The 14882-nt window shown below is 36.9% G+C and overlaps 1 long non-coding RNA gene across 1 annotated transcript; it reads left to right on the top strand.

The window, feature by feature from the left end:
- Positions 1–773: 773 nt before the first annotated feature.
- On the top strand, positions 774–14116 carry LOC120115724. The gene is made up of 3 exons (XR_005515499.1): positions 774–850; positions 12140–12143; positions 14104–14116. It is a non-coding gene; the product is annotated as an uncharacterized LOC120115724 (long non-coding RNA).
- The last annotated feature ends 766 nt before the right edge of the window (positions 14117–14882 follow it).

A 14882-nucleotide genomic window follows, 5' to 3' on the forward strand; every position in this document is an offset into this window, starting at 1 on the left:
CTTCATGAATTACAGCAATTAAACTAGCATGCAACTGTCGTTCATTGGCGACAGTAACATCACCAAAGTGTGGTAAATTCCCGTGAGGGAACCCGAATCTTTGGTAAATAAACCCCCAAATCCTCTTTATTTATATTATTTTTTTTATATCAACCTACTTATTTTACTTATGATCAAACATGTGTTGATTTCTTTGGGTAATTACTGGAATATGAAAATGGTTATAACATAAAGAACAGATTGTTCTACTGCTGATTTGGGTTCGAAATAAAAAAACAAATAAAGTAATATATAGTGGAAATTGAAAACGAAACTAGGATTACCTCAAAAATACTTTTATTGCTTTCGAATAGATAGATGGATTCCCCTGTTTACAGTTCTTTCTTTAAAGAAAAAGAAACCCCTCTTTTTGTTACCAGTGTTTTGAATAAGATTCCGATCTTTTTTCAATTCCCCTGTTTTTCTCCCTCCCTCTCTTTTTTCTCTCCTCCTTTTATGGTCCATCCTCACCGAATCCCCTTGTTCCTTTCCTTTTTTCTTACGTTTGGTAAGATGTTGATGGGTTAGGTGAGATTTGTTGGATTTGCTGACTTTGGTGATGGTTAGGTAGAATAGTTGCGTGGGTCTATAATTCCACTAACAATTTTTTTAGCCTTCCATCATGCAGATAAATCCAATTGAGGTTTCAATTCCCCTGTTTTTCTTCCCTCCCTCTCTTTTTTCTCTCCTCCTTTTATGGTTTCCATCCTCACCGAATCCCCTTGTTCTTTCCTTTTTTTCTTACGTTTTGGTAAGATGTTGATGGGTTAGGTGAGATTTGTTGGATTTGCTGACTTTGGTGATGGTTTAGGTAGAATATAGTTGCGTGGGTCTATAACTTCCACTAACAATTTTTTTTAGCCTTCCATCATGCAGATAAATCCAATTGAGGATGGTGCCCATATCCTTGAATCTTGTCACTACTAGTATGGTGCACGTAATACGGCCTGTTGGTGAACATGTCGTGAAACTGCTGGGGAGATGTCTCGGGTCTGTATGTGGTATGCATCAAAATATTAATTAAATAATAATAATAATATTTATAATTTTTTTTAAGCCAGTCAAAACGGGTGTCTACAGCTGCCCCTCTTTGCATATTCTTGTGTTAACAAAATAGGGCAAAGATGAAAAAGACAACCAGTTTTTTGTCCGATCTTCCTTTTTTATTTAGCGTTTGATTTTGATATCCTTCGTTGTAAAGCGTTGGATTGAACAAGTTCTTCTCATTATGAACTTCTTCTCTCTTGTTGGATGAGTTCTTCTCATTATGAACTCTTCACTGAAAATGTTGATCCACCTCCTTCTGTGATGAAATCAAACCAAGGTTGAACAAGTTCTTCTCATTATGAACTTCTTCTTCCTCTTTGGATGAGTTCTTCTCATTATGAACTCTTCACTGAAAATGTTGATCCATCTCTTTCTGTGATGGACTTGAAAGGAACAAGTTCTTCTCATTATGAACTTTCCCCTTTAGGACGAGTTATTCTCATTATGAACTCTTAATTAGAAATGTCAATCCCTCAAGCGAGGTGTCACTGATTCAAAATGCCGTGAATCGAGTGATAGGTCGAACAAACTCTTCTCATTATGAACTTCTTCTCCCTCTGTCGGATGAGTTCTTCTCATTATGAACTCTCCATTGGAAACACTAATGCGAAGTTGGACAAGTTTTTCTCATTATGAAATTATTCTCTCTCGTTGGATGAATTCTTCTTATTATGAACTCTTCATTGGAAATTTTAATCCATCTCTTTCTTTGATGGATTTGAAAGGAACAAGTTCTTCTCATTATGAACTTTCTCCTTTAGGACGAGTTCTTCTCATTATGAACTATTCTCTGGAAATGTTGATCCCTCAAGCGAGTCACTGATTCGAAACGCCATGAATCGAGTGATAGGTCGAATAGGCTCTTCTCATTATGAACTTCTTCTCCCTCTGTCGGATGAGTTCTTCTCATTATAAACTCTTCATTGGAAATGTTGATCAATCTCTTTCTGTGATGGATCTTAATTGTTACTGACTCTCTCTGAATTTCTGTCAAAACATTCAAGCATTTCAATGAATATGAATGAATGAGCATGTTCCTATTTATAGATGCTTACTGTATGCATGATGGCATTTATTATTATGAACTTTGTGGTCCTGCAAATTTTCATTTTAAATGCGTCATTTGTCCTTTCGTTTGCACTCCACATTTTGCTTGGGCTATTTTACACAAATTCTCATTTCTCTTGTTCCCATGCAAATCCTTTTATGTTTCCTTTTGAACTGCTCATCTTTGTCAGCGTATCAAAATATCAGTGTTTTCAATGTGTTTTCTTTTCTCAACTCACATGCATTTTCTTTGGCTATATCATACCCTAATCTTTTTAATCATTAGGGCTAGAATCTCTAATATGGAAGTATTAATTCAGAGTAATACCAAAAATCTTTTATTTTTTAATGTCATGTCAATCTACTTATAAGAAGAATGAATAAAATTGGAACTTGAAATAACAAACTTCGAATTTACTGACAAGAAATTGAATTTACAAAGTTATGGCAATCACATGAATAATGGAAATTTAAAACCATAAGTCAAATATCCTTATGGATCATTAGCACGAATGTTCCTGAATCAATCCACTTGATATAACTATTGAGTTGAGCTTCTGTCTGGAGGACTTCGAGAATTGCCAAAATGTCTATAGATGTGAAGCTTCTCTCAAAATATCAGACCCTCAAGAAGATTTAGTTGTCTGATGCCTAATCTCAAAATGCTTTTTGAGCCGCCTTTTCAGGTTTTCAACTCAAAGTCTTCCTTTGGTTTCAAGATGTCCTTTGCGGATTTTCATCTCAAACCCTCCTTTTTCTCTTTTCATTTTTTCATTTCTTTTTTTCATTTTTCATTTTTTTTTTTTTTCATTTTTTCATCTTTTTATTTGTTCCTTTTTTTTCTTCAAGCATAGTACTTCTTGACAGAGTCTGAGTTTACTGGATTTCTCAATTTTTCTCCATCCATCTCTGCCAAGATCAACGCTCCCCCAGAGAAGGCCTTATTGACAACATATGGACCTTCCCAATTAGGCATCCATTTCCCTCTGAAATCTTTATGAATTGGCAGGATCTTTTTTAGCACTAGATCACCCTCTCGAAATTATCTTGGATGAACTTTCTTATCATGAGCTCTCATCATCCGTTTCTGATACATCTGACCATGGCAAATAGCTTTTAATCTCTTTTCTTCAATGAGATTCAATTGGTCAAACCGAGCCTGAACCCATTCAACTTCATCCAATTTTACCTCTTTCAAAATTCGAAGTGATGGGATTTCTACTTCCACTGGCAAGACTGCTTCCATCCCATATACTAAAGAGAAAGGTGTTGCCCCTGTCGAAGTCCGCACTGTAGTTCGATATGCATACAAGGCAAAAGGTAATTTATCATGCCAATCTTTATAAGTATCAGTGGTCTTTGTGATGATCCTTTTAATATTTTTATTTGCTGCTTCCACTGCTCCATTCATCATTGGACGATAGGTCACTGAATTAGAATGTTTTATCTTAAACTGAGTACAAAGTTCTATCATCATCTTGTTATTCAAATTAGTGGCATTATCTGTGACAATTCTTTCTGGCAATCCATACCGACAAATTATCTCCTTTTTTATGAATTTACAAACTGTAGATCTCGTGATATTTGCATACGAGGCAGCCTCAACCCACTTAGTGAAGTAATCAATTGCCACAAATATGAAACAATGTCCATTCGAAGCCTTTGGTGTAATTGTCCCAATGACATCCATGCCCCATATAGAAACGGCCATGGTGTGGTCATCACTTGAAAAGGTGACGATGTATGAATCTTATCCCCATAGATTTGACATTTGTGACATTTTCTTGCATAATCAACACAATCTGAATGCATAGTGGCCCAATAGTATCCATATCTCATGATCTTCCTGGCCATAGAAAGCCCATTTGCATGTGTTCCACATATCCCTTCATGCACTTCTTCAAGTATACCTTTTGCTTCTCGGGCATCCCACATCTCATCAAAACTTGATCACCCCTTTTTTGTACAGAACTTCCCCATCTAATACATATCCGGCAGCCATTCTCCTTATCTTTTTATCGATCTCAGACGCACATTGTGGGTAAGTTTGATGCTTGATGTATTGCAAAATATCATAATACCATGGACGACCATCTACCTCTTCTTCGATATCATAACAGTGTGTCGGGGTATTATACATTTGCATATTAATTGGCATCATGTCAACTCTTCTATTTGCTTGGAACAATGCAGCAAGTGTGGCCAAAGCATCGACCATTTGATTATCTTCTCGAGGGAGATAATTGAAAGTGACATCTTCAAATTCTTTTACCAATTCAAGGATCAATCTTCGGTATTCCACTAACTTTGGATCCTTCGCCTCCCATTCTCCTCGCAATTGATACACCACTAGTGAGGAGTCTCCATATACTTGGAGCACTTTGATTTTTCTTTCTATAGCTACTCTTAACCCCATGACACAAGCCTCATACTCTGCCATATTGTTGGTGCAAAAGAACTCCATCTGCTTGTAAAAGGATAATAGACATTTTCCGGGGAATCAGTACTGCTCCAATTCCTTGTCCTAAAGCATTAGATGCCCCATCAAATACAACCTCCAAGATTTATCATCTGAAATTGTTTCCTCCTTGGTTGTGATGCACATCAGATCCTCATCTGGAAAATTAAAGTTTAAGGACTCATAATTATTTGAGGCACGACTTGCAAGGAAATCTGCTATGGCACTCCCTTTGATTGTTTTTTGGTTCACATATACAATGTCAAATTCTGATAACAACATTTGCCATCTAGCCAATCTACCAGTTAAAGCTGGCGATTCCATTAAAAATTTCAAAGGGTCAAGCTTAGATATCAACCAAGTAGTATGGTATAATGTATTGCCTGAGCCTTCGAGTAGTCCATACCAAAGCACAACATAGCTTTTGAATTGGCGGGTATCGAATCTCACAATCAGTGAACTTTTTGCTTAGATAATAGATAGCTCTCTCTTTCTTTCCAGATTCGTCATGTTGCCCCAATACACGTCCCATTGAATTTTCAAAGACCGTTAGATAAAGGATCAATGGTTTACCAGGGACTAGTGATACCAGAATTGGAGTATTAGACAAATATCCCTTGATTATCTCCAAAGCCTTTTGGCACTCGTAGTTCCAAACTTCGGGGTTGTTCTTTCGAAGCAATTTGAAAACCGGGTCACATTTTTCAGTTAATTGTGAAATGAATCGAGATATATAATTTAACCTTCCTAAGAATCCTCGAACTTTTTTCTGTGTACGAGGCGATGGAAGATCTTGAATGGCCTTTACTTTATCTGGATCAATCTCAATTCCTTTTTTGACTTACCACGAACCCAAGAGTTTCCCTGACGTTACCCCGAATGTGCATTTAGTTAGATTAAGTTTCAATTGATATTTCCTTAACCTTTGGAAAAGCTTCCTCAAGTTTTGAATGTGTTCACCTTCAGTCCTGGACTTGGCAATCATGTCATCCACATACACTTCAATTTCTTTGTGCATCATGTCATGGAAAGAGTCACCATAGCTCTTTGGTAAGTTGCCCCAGCATTTTTCAAACCAAATGGCATCACTTATAACAAAATATTCCCCACATACTCACAAATGTGGTTTTTTCCATGTCTTCAATGTTCATTTTTATTTGGTTATACCCCGAGAAGCCATCCATAAAGAAAACCACGAATGACCAGCAGTGTTATCCACTAAAGTATCTATATGAGGCAATGGAAAATTGTCCTTCAGGCTTGCTTTATTAAGATCTCTGTAATCCACCACACATGCGAACTTTACCATTTTTCTTTGGCACAGGGACTATGTTGGCACCCATTCTGGATATTTTGCCGCTTGAAGAAACCCTGCATCAATCTGTTTCATCACTTCCTCTTTATTTTTAACAACATTTCTGGCTTTATTCTTCTGAGCTTTTGCTGAACTGGCTTACACTCATGCTTTATTCGGAAGCTTGTGCACTACTATATCTGTACTCAGCCCTGGCATATCTTGGTAAGACCATGCAAAGATGTCCTTGATTCTCGAAGAAGATCTATCAAGTCTTGCCTTATCTCAGCAGAAAGTGTGCTGCCGATTTTCACTTCTCTCTTATCATCATTAGTTCCCAAGTTTATACCTCAGTTTCTTCCTGGTGAGTAAAATCTGTTTGTCCTCATTTTCTACCAGTCTTAATAGCTCGTTAGGAACATCACATTCTACCTCATCTTGACACTCATTGATTTCTTCCAGACATATGGGCTGCTCAAGTTTATCTCAGTATTAAATTCATAAACATTCATGCTATTGATATGGTGACACCTACAAAGGGAAAATTGAATCGAATATATATTTTGAAGGAGACCAAAATTTATGAAATGAATGTAAAGAATAAAGAATAAAGAATGAAAATATAAAATAATGATGGTCATTTAAGAAACAAAAGATTGTCTTTTATTGAAAGCAAGTAGAGTTACATAGCTGCCCTTATGAAAATTCCTTAATACTTGCGGGCACAATATAAGGATTAGTACGGGTATTACTCTGAATTAATCTTAAAAACTATAGGGAGATCCTCTGCATCCAATTTTTCAGTGTTTCCCCTGGGAAGCAAGGACGAATTCCAGCCAAATATCTTCATGCTTTATCATCCCCAGTTATCATGTTAATGACCAAACCCTCCATAGCTTCATTGAACAAGTTTTGGCTTTCATCTGCTCTTCTTCGTCAAGCTCTCTGGTTAACTGTTGCTCTATATCAAACACTCCTCCAAACTTGAAAGAGCTCATCAGAGGAGGAAAGACATATGCTCCCATGGAATGTCCTCTCCTTTCAGTGTAGCTCTTCTTATTTCACCTTTCTTTTTCGTTTCTTTTTCTTTCTTTGCTGAAAATCAGGCTTAAATCCTAGCCCAAAGTGATCGCTCTTCATCATGACAAATTTGGGATATAAATCCCTTGCAGGTATCTACCAAGACCCTTCCTACTTGGCTCCTTTTCCTAGAGTCTCTCGCACAATCATCTTTAGTACAATCAGATAACGTGGCGAGGAATCTTGTTTCCTTTAGCAACAAAAGTAGCATTACAAATTCTAAGGCTCTGAAAGAACACTCTAGAGCATTCTCATTCGTCTCAATATATGGGGCTCAGTCGTCACAGAAGCAATAATTTCTTCCTCTGCCCCAATACTAATCAACTGCCATCTGACACTAATTTAATTTTTGGTGTAAGAACAAAGGGACTGCCCCTGCAGAATGAATCCATGGCCTCCCAAACAGCATTATATGAAGGGTTGATGTCCATCACCACAACAATATTTAGACAGTTGGTCCATCAAGTGGTACCTCTATCTTTCCAAGCACATCCCCTGAGTTCCATCAAAGGCTCTGACAATGTTTTGGTAGGCCTCATATGTGAGTTGTCCACCGGTAACCTTCGTAATGTGGCCATAGGCATAACATTAATGCAGACCCATTGTCAATCAAAACACTTGTAAGCCATGACCATGATAGTGATTGTGATATTGAGGGCTTTTACCGATCCCATTCCTCCATCAGGAATTTCATCATCAGTGAAAGTTATGTAGTTGTCAGCAGCTATGTGCCCTACAATTCGATCCAACTTGTTCACTGGTATATCCTCAGGCACAAACGTTTGATTGAGCACTCTCAGTAAAGCATTCCGATGTACCTCTGAATTTATTAACAAATCCAGAATCGAAATCCGTGCTTGTTGCTTGTGTAGCTGCTCAACTACACTATACTCACTATGTTTTAGAAACTTCAAGAATTCTTGAGCTTGTGTTTCTGTTACCGTCTCATTGATCATTGGTGGGGATTCCGTTGAATATATTATGCGGTACCACTACAACTTTTCCTTTTGCTTTCACTTTGTCTACTTCTTTCGATATCTCAGGAGAATAGCACCTCCCACTTCTTGTGAAGTGACCAACTTCATTCACTATTTCAGTCATCAAGTTGCCTCCTGTGCTTCACCTTCACTACTACCTTTATTTTCTCTAGCGAACCAGACTCCCTTATCATGAAACATTGGCAGTGTAGTTCCAAGGCACCTTGCGGGTGTCTTTAAATGAGAATGGTGAAGGAGCTGTGATTACAACTTTTGGTGTTGACGACCCAGAATTCATTGCTGGTTTCACAGTAATGACCACTGGCTTACTTGTTCTGTGAACGGGCTCAGAATTTTCTGTCGTGAAGACATCTTCTTCTCTTTTTCTTTATCTTCCTCAAAGAACTCTACCTCCTTATTATCCATCAATCTTTGTAATAACCCCCTGAATTCAGGCAAGCTGAATTTCATGTCCTTCTTCTTGGTGATATTTGCAATAGTGTCCACACTCATTGTCTTTGGCTTAGGATCTTGTCGAATCATGCCAGCCTGACAGTTGTTGGAATACCCAACTGAAGGGAGATTTAATTTCATGAACGTCTTTCTTTGCCTTCCTCCTATTATCCTCCTGGATTGCATTTATACCTTTGCCTCCATGATTCGGTAGTGGGTGTTTTTTTTACATCTGTGAGTCAAACTGTAATCCTCCTGTGTTAATGAGATTTTGCACTATCTTTTTGAAGGCAAAACAATTCTCAATAGAATGGCCAGCAATTCCATCGTGGAAATCACAATGTGCATTTGCGTCATACCAATGAGGGTACGGTGGTTGAAGAGGAGTCAAATGGTAGGGGCGTACCACATCTGCTTTTAATAATGAAGCGTATATCTCTGAATAGGGTACGGGTAGTGGTGTGAATGATACTTTTTCTCTCTCCTTGCGAGGTCCCTTGAAATTATTTCTGACGGTGTTCATATCATTCTTCTCCGCCCTTGATTGGGTTATTGTGACACTATCTGCAGTATTCTTGTGGTATACACTTGCAACTTCATTCTCCTTTTTCCGGTATACATGTTTTTTGGAGATAGACCCTTCAGCTACTTCTATCTTGCCACTTTTTATAGCATTTTCGATGAGCTCACCAGAGATGATCAAATCAGCAAAATTTTTGGTGGCATTTCCAAGCAAGTTCCCCAAGTATGGAGCTTTCAAAGTGTTGAAAAAAATTACAGTAGCTTCTTTTTCGAGTAAAGGGGGTGGACCTGGGCAGCAACATCATGCCACCTTTGGGCATATTGTCGAAAAGTCTCATTACTTCTTTTTTCCATATTCTGAAGAGTCCACCGATCATGAGCTATATCTGTAACATGGTGATACTATTCTAGGAATGCTTTTGCCAAGTCCTTCCATGATTTGATGTGAGCCCTAGTTAATTGGTTATACCACTTGGCGACAAAACCTGTTAAACTGTCTTGAAAATAGTGAATCAATAATTTTTCATCATTCACATGGCCAGCCATCCTCCGGCAAAACTAGTAATGAGAGGAAGGGCAAGTGGATCCATTGTATTTTTTCGAATTCAGGAACCTTGAACTTTATAGGGATGATCAAGTCTGGGACCAAACTCAGCTCTGGCGTCAGACCCATAGAACGGTTCAATCATTTCTACTGATTACCATTTCTTCCAATTTCTTCAACTTGAGTATTTGTTCATTGGCTTCCTTTTCAGCTAACTCATTTAGATCTGGAGTTCAGTGTTCATTAACAGGCTGATAATTGTTTGGGAATGCAGATCCCATATGGTGTTGCTGATTTCATTGCTGACATACATGAGGTCGTGTTTCTTGAGGTACCGAAGGGTGAGCAGAGATGTGTACAGGTGTGAAACCAGGAGGAGGACCAGATTCTGGTGTAAACCTTGGTGGGTGCTGGGAATCAGAAGTAAACCCCGCAGGATGTGATACCCCTGGTTCAAACCCTGAGGATATGATAAATCTTGCTCGGATGACGTTATTTGGCCATTCGTGATCCTTCTACCTATAGAATGTTTCTTAAACATTTCTTTCATCCTTGTAGTAGACCAGCTTGTGAATTTGTTATCTCTGCTTCCATCTTATTTAATCTCTCTCTCATTTCTTCTTGAGCTTGTTTTTGTTCTTGCTCAAGTTGAATCATTCTAGCTTCCATTTTCTTAGTTGTATTCCAAGTACGTACGGGTGTGAATTGAATGCCAGAATAACTACAATGATTGAAAATTATATTTTACATTATTTTTGGTGTTTTAATGAATGATGCATGTATTAATGCAAAATATTTAAAATAAATGTAATGCAGAATGAATGTATGTAAAAGGTATTGATCTCAAAAAGTTAATTATCATAGAACAACTTCCATTGGAACACAAAGTTTTTATTACACAATAGTTCACTTCTACATATACGGCCTAGCCATCCGATTAAGTTCGACAACTTCTTTAATCAACCAAGACATCTTCTTCCCAAACTCAGAAACTGGATTGATGTGATGCTTTTGCTTCGACAGCTAATTCCCAATGTATCTGGCAACTTCACTCATATGTATTATAGCCTCGACTACCATATTGCTTCTATCTGCACTCTGTTCTTCATAGAAATCATTCGATGTTTTCCACTGTTCAATAGTTCCTTGGAGATTTCCTTCTAGCTCAGTGATTCGTACTTGACAACTCTGCAGTGTGCTTTCCAGGCTTGAATTCGATTTCACAGTAAGGCATTCTCTTCATAACTTTCCTGAAGGTTACTTGGTCCCATGATAATCCTTCCTCGGAACAAGGATTCTTCGAGTTGCAGGATATAATTATCGAATTCTGTGATTTTTAGCCTGACATTGAGCCAGATCATCTTCAAGTCTCGTTTTTGTTTCCTGCATTCTTCGATTGAGACTCTGTATTTGTACATTTTTATCTCCACACCTTTTCATCCAGCTGTTGCTTGTCTCTTGTCTTGCTTCGAGCCTAGTATTGAAGTGTTTCTTTTGTAGTTCCCACATATTTCTTTTAATATCAAATTCTTCGATTTTTGTCCTCTAATATCAAGTTCGACAAGCATATTATTTATTTCAGTTTCAAATCCCCTGATCGTGATGGTCTTCTTAGCTTCTAGCTCTTTGACTCGATCTTTCTCCCTTTTAGTTCTTCCATAGCTTTGCGACTCGGCCTTGTATCTTATGATCCGCTCCTCTTATCAAGCTCAAGCTCTTCTATTTTTCTTTCCCTTTCTCCAAGCTCTTGAGTAGACAATCGTTTTTTTCCTTCAGATCTCTATTTCGATGTTTCTCTGCGTTTAACCTTTTGGTTAACTGGGCTGATGCTCTACTTGACCCAATTGTTTATCCTAGATTTTTACAGCTTGTAGTAACCCTTTTCAGATTTTTCAACTCCGAAACTACTTTTTCTTTTCTCTTTCTTAGCATTGCAAATTGCGGCATGAAAGTCAACATCAACTCAACATGAATTTGTCTTGTCGAATCTCTTAGTTCTTTCGACCAACCTTCTTTCTCAGCTTCGAATTCTGCTCTTAAGATCTCTATCTCCGATGGGACTATCTAATTCGTTCCTCCATAGTTATATCCTTACTTTGGTCAGGTAGAGGAATATTTTCATTCTTTCTTATAGACCTCCATTCCTCATAATTTGGCGTCAACATTACCTTGGTTGCATCGGCTCTATAGAAAGTCTTCTTCCATCCTCTAACTGCATCCGAGATGTTTTTCTTGTAATTGTTTCCGTAGAATACAAACTCAGATGAGTGCAACGCAGTGACTGGGATAAATTGATGGCCACCATATTGCCTCATAACCAAAAGTGGTGGTACCCAATGCTCCCCATAACCCGAGCAACATCACCCAATTATAGTCACCGCACTTATAGAGGAACTCACTTTGTATTTGCCAAGGGGCACGCCAAACGATATCCTTGTCTTGCATATTCTTAAGGGCATCTATCCACATGTCTTTAGTGACTCCTTTTGGCCAATCTTTCTCTAGAAATTCTCTCAAAGGCGAGTAACTTGTACTAAACCGATGATATGAAATTTTTTCAATTTTCCAGAAGTGGTTACGGATCCAGACATAGTAATTGCGCGCATCCTGAAAATCGACCACTCCAAGCCTTCGACAAGCATTCAAGGATCGAAAAGTCTCTGCTAAAATTACAGGAGCAGGGTTGATCCTTTTTGTAATTGCTCGAATAAATCCACAACTGCAGCCTCAATAAATCCCAAGGCCTTCGGGAAAATGACTAAGCCATAAATACCCAGTGCAAAGAGGTCAAATCGCACCTTCTCGTCAGGATGACTTTGAATGATCCTTTAATAGCAATCCAAGAAATGCCTTCACTTTCACCTTTTTGTTTGGTACGAGCAACCACCCATTCCTCACGCACTCCTGCGATTTTGGCTAATTGATTCTGAAGGGTTGAGTTTTGATGGACTTGGAATAAATCCGATTCTCTTGAACATCATCTATGCGCAACAAGGCAATATATTCTTCGATGGTAGGAACCATGTCTTCTTTATTGAAAGTGAAACAGTTGTACCCTGGATTCCAAATTGAATCAAGGCTCGGATCAACTCATCATCTATATCAACATATAACAGATAGGAAATATCCCCCATAACACTGGTAAAACTGCCGCTTCTTACTCGACTCCCATTTTCCCAAATGTCTCGTAAGTCCTGGATGTCATTTCTTTTAAGAGAAACGGAAGCATAACCCGCTAAATCTAATGTGATCAGCTAGCACTGTCCCCTTCCAATCTTTGCAATGCTTCAGCCCACTGTCGTACCTCAGTTTTGAACTACTTGATTTAATACTTTTCGTCCATTATTGAAAGCTTTCCAATTTGACGATTAACTAAAGATCAACACCCTTAATCTTGAATGATGCAATGCAATAACAAAAAAACACAAAAAAATGAAAATGAATTAGTACAAGTAAGAAAATTGAATACAAATAAAATGTCATTTAAAGATGAATATAACACCTACCCGTCATATATCTACCCAACATATTATACCCACAATGATTTTTCAAGAAATTAATCCTATATGGTATCTAGTTCGCATGCTGTTATTAAACAATATTTAAAGCAAAAAGAAAAAGTTCAGACGTTCTCCTTTGTGTACACCTATTTTGGGTACCTACTGACAGACATAGGTTCGATATATCTATACCTCAGGTGATCGTTCTACGGTTCACTATATGCATGGTTGCGTTTCTAACAGAAAAAGGTACTCGAATTGTCCTTGATGTTAGTGCCCCCTTGGGCTACCAAACCCTCAATCCTCACCCATTATAGGCTTAACGGATCGAGTTCAATTCGAGAGGATACATTCCATTAGTCTATGCGGAGAATAAATTCTCACGAAAACATAAGTATATGAATCCCGAAGTTACTTCTATACCTTAAAATCACCATAATCAATTTTTTCTCTCTTTCCTATCACAAGGTTAATACGAGGGAAAGGAAATGTTATTTAGCTGAAGCAATTAAAAACTTAAATAAAAGGATCATAAGTTAACTAAAGACTCGAACTCATAATTTCTACCAAACGACAATAAGCGACTTACAGACTGATTTAAAAAATTTCCCAGTGGAGTCGCCACTGTCGTAACCGTTTTTCTGAGGGGACAATCGTTTGATTGTTTTAAAAATAGTTACGACTTTTAATTTGGAAAAATAGGTTATTTTGGATTAATTTGGAATAAATTTGATAGAATTAAAAAGAGTCGCCATCAACCTTTGGGTTAGGTAGGTCGAATACCTAAAACCTTCTTTTAAAAACAATTTTAAGAAAAATCATTTTTTAAGACAAAAGCTGGCCTGCGTTTACCAAAGATTCGTTTAAAACGAGTTCGGGAGTCGGTTACGCGTGGGGAAGGATTAGCACCCCCATAGCGCCCAAAATTGGTACTGGTTCGCTTACCCGTTGTCGTAAATGGTGAAAATCATGAATTAAATATAAAATTAAATTATGATCCATTTATTGAAATTTAATTAATTGCTTCGAACTAGTAATTTAAAGAAAATCTTTTAACTCGATAAAATTTTTTGAAATTTGGTATCCTCCGTGGGAAAGCTATTCAAACTATTTCTCATTCATAAAAAAATATTTCTCTTTAGTGATAAAATACGAATTAAATATAAATTAAAAATTGACGTTTTGCATAAAAAATAAAAAAAATAAATTAATAGAACCACATTGACTCATTCACATAAAAATATTAAAATAATATAAGAAAAATTATCATGCAATATGACATCTTTATACAAGAATTATATACATATTTTATAACTATATTATAACTTATTCATATATTAATGTGTTATGAATCAATATGACTTAAAAAATAAAACATACCACATCAAACTACAAATTTTTTAAAAAAAACTATACAAATTAAAATATTGATTAAATATCTTTAGTATTTTAAATACAAACCATACAATAATTAAAGTGAAAATTCCAGAATTATACTATAAAATGAAACTGACACAAAACAAAACACTACTGTAAGGAACTAACATCACAATAAACCTTAAATATGCATAGGACTAAGAAACGTGCAGAAAATTAGATGTTAAATTTCTAAACAACCAAAATTAAATAAACAAACAATTAGGACTAAAATAAAATATACATAAAATGAAGAGACCAAATTAAAACATCAAAGACTTGATTTTAGGACTAAAATGAGTTACAAGTAAAACCTAAATGGTTTACATAACAAATAGGCCATGCGTGAAATATATATTTCCCTGACATTCATAAGACGTTATTTTAAAGATTTAATAAACATATTATTTTAAAATGAAATTTGCCCTAATTTTTATTTGTTTTCCCTCTGTGCCGTTTTTCTTCTTCATTTCTTCTCCCATCTTTTTCTTATTCTTCGGTATTA

Source organism: Hibiscus syriacus, unplaced genomic scaffold (assembly GCF_006381635.1).
Source record: "Hibiscus syriacus cultivar Baekdansim isolate YM2019G1 unplaced genomic scaffold, ASM638163v2 tig00110270_pilon, whole genome shotgun sequence".
NCBI classification, from domain to species: Eukaryota; Viridiplantae; Streptophyta; class Magnoliopsida; order Malvales; family Malvaceae; genus Hibiscus; species Hibiscus syriacus.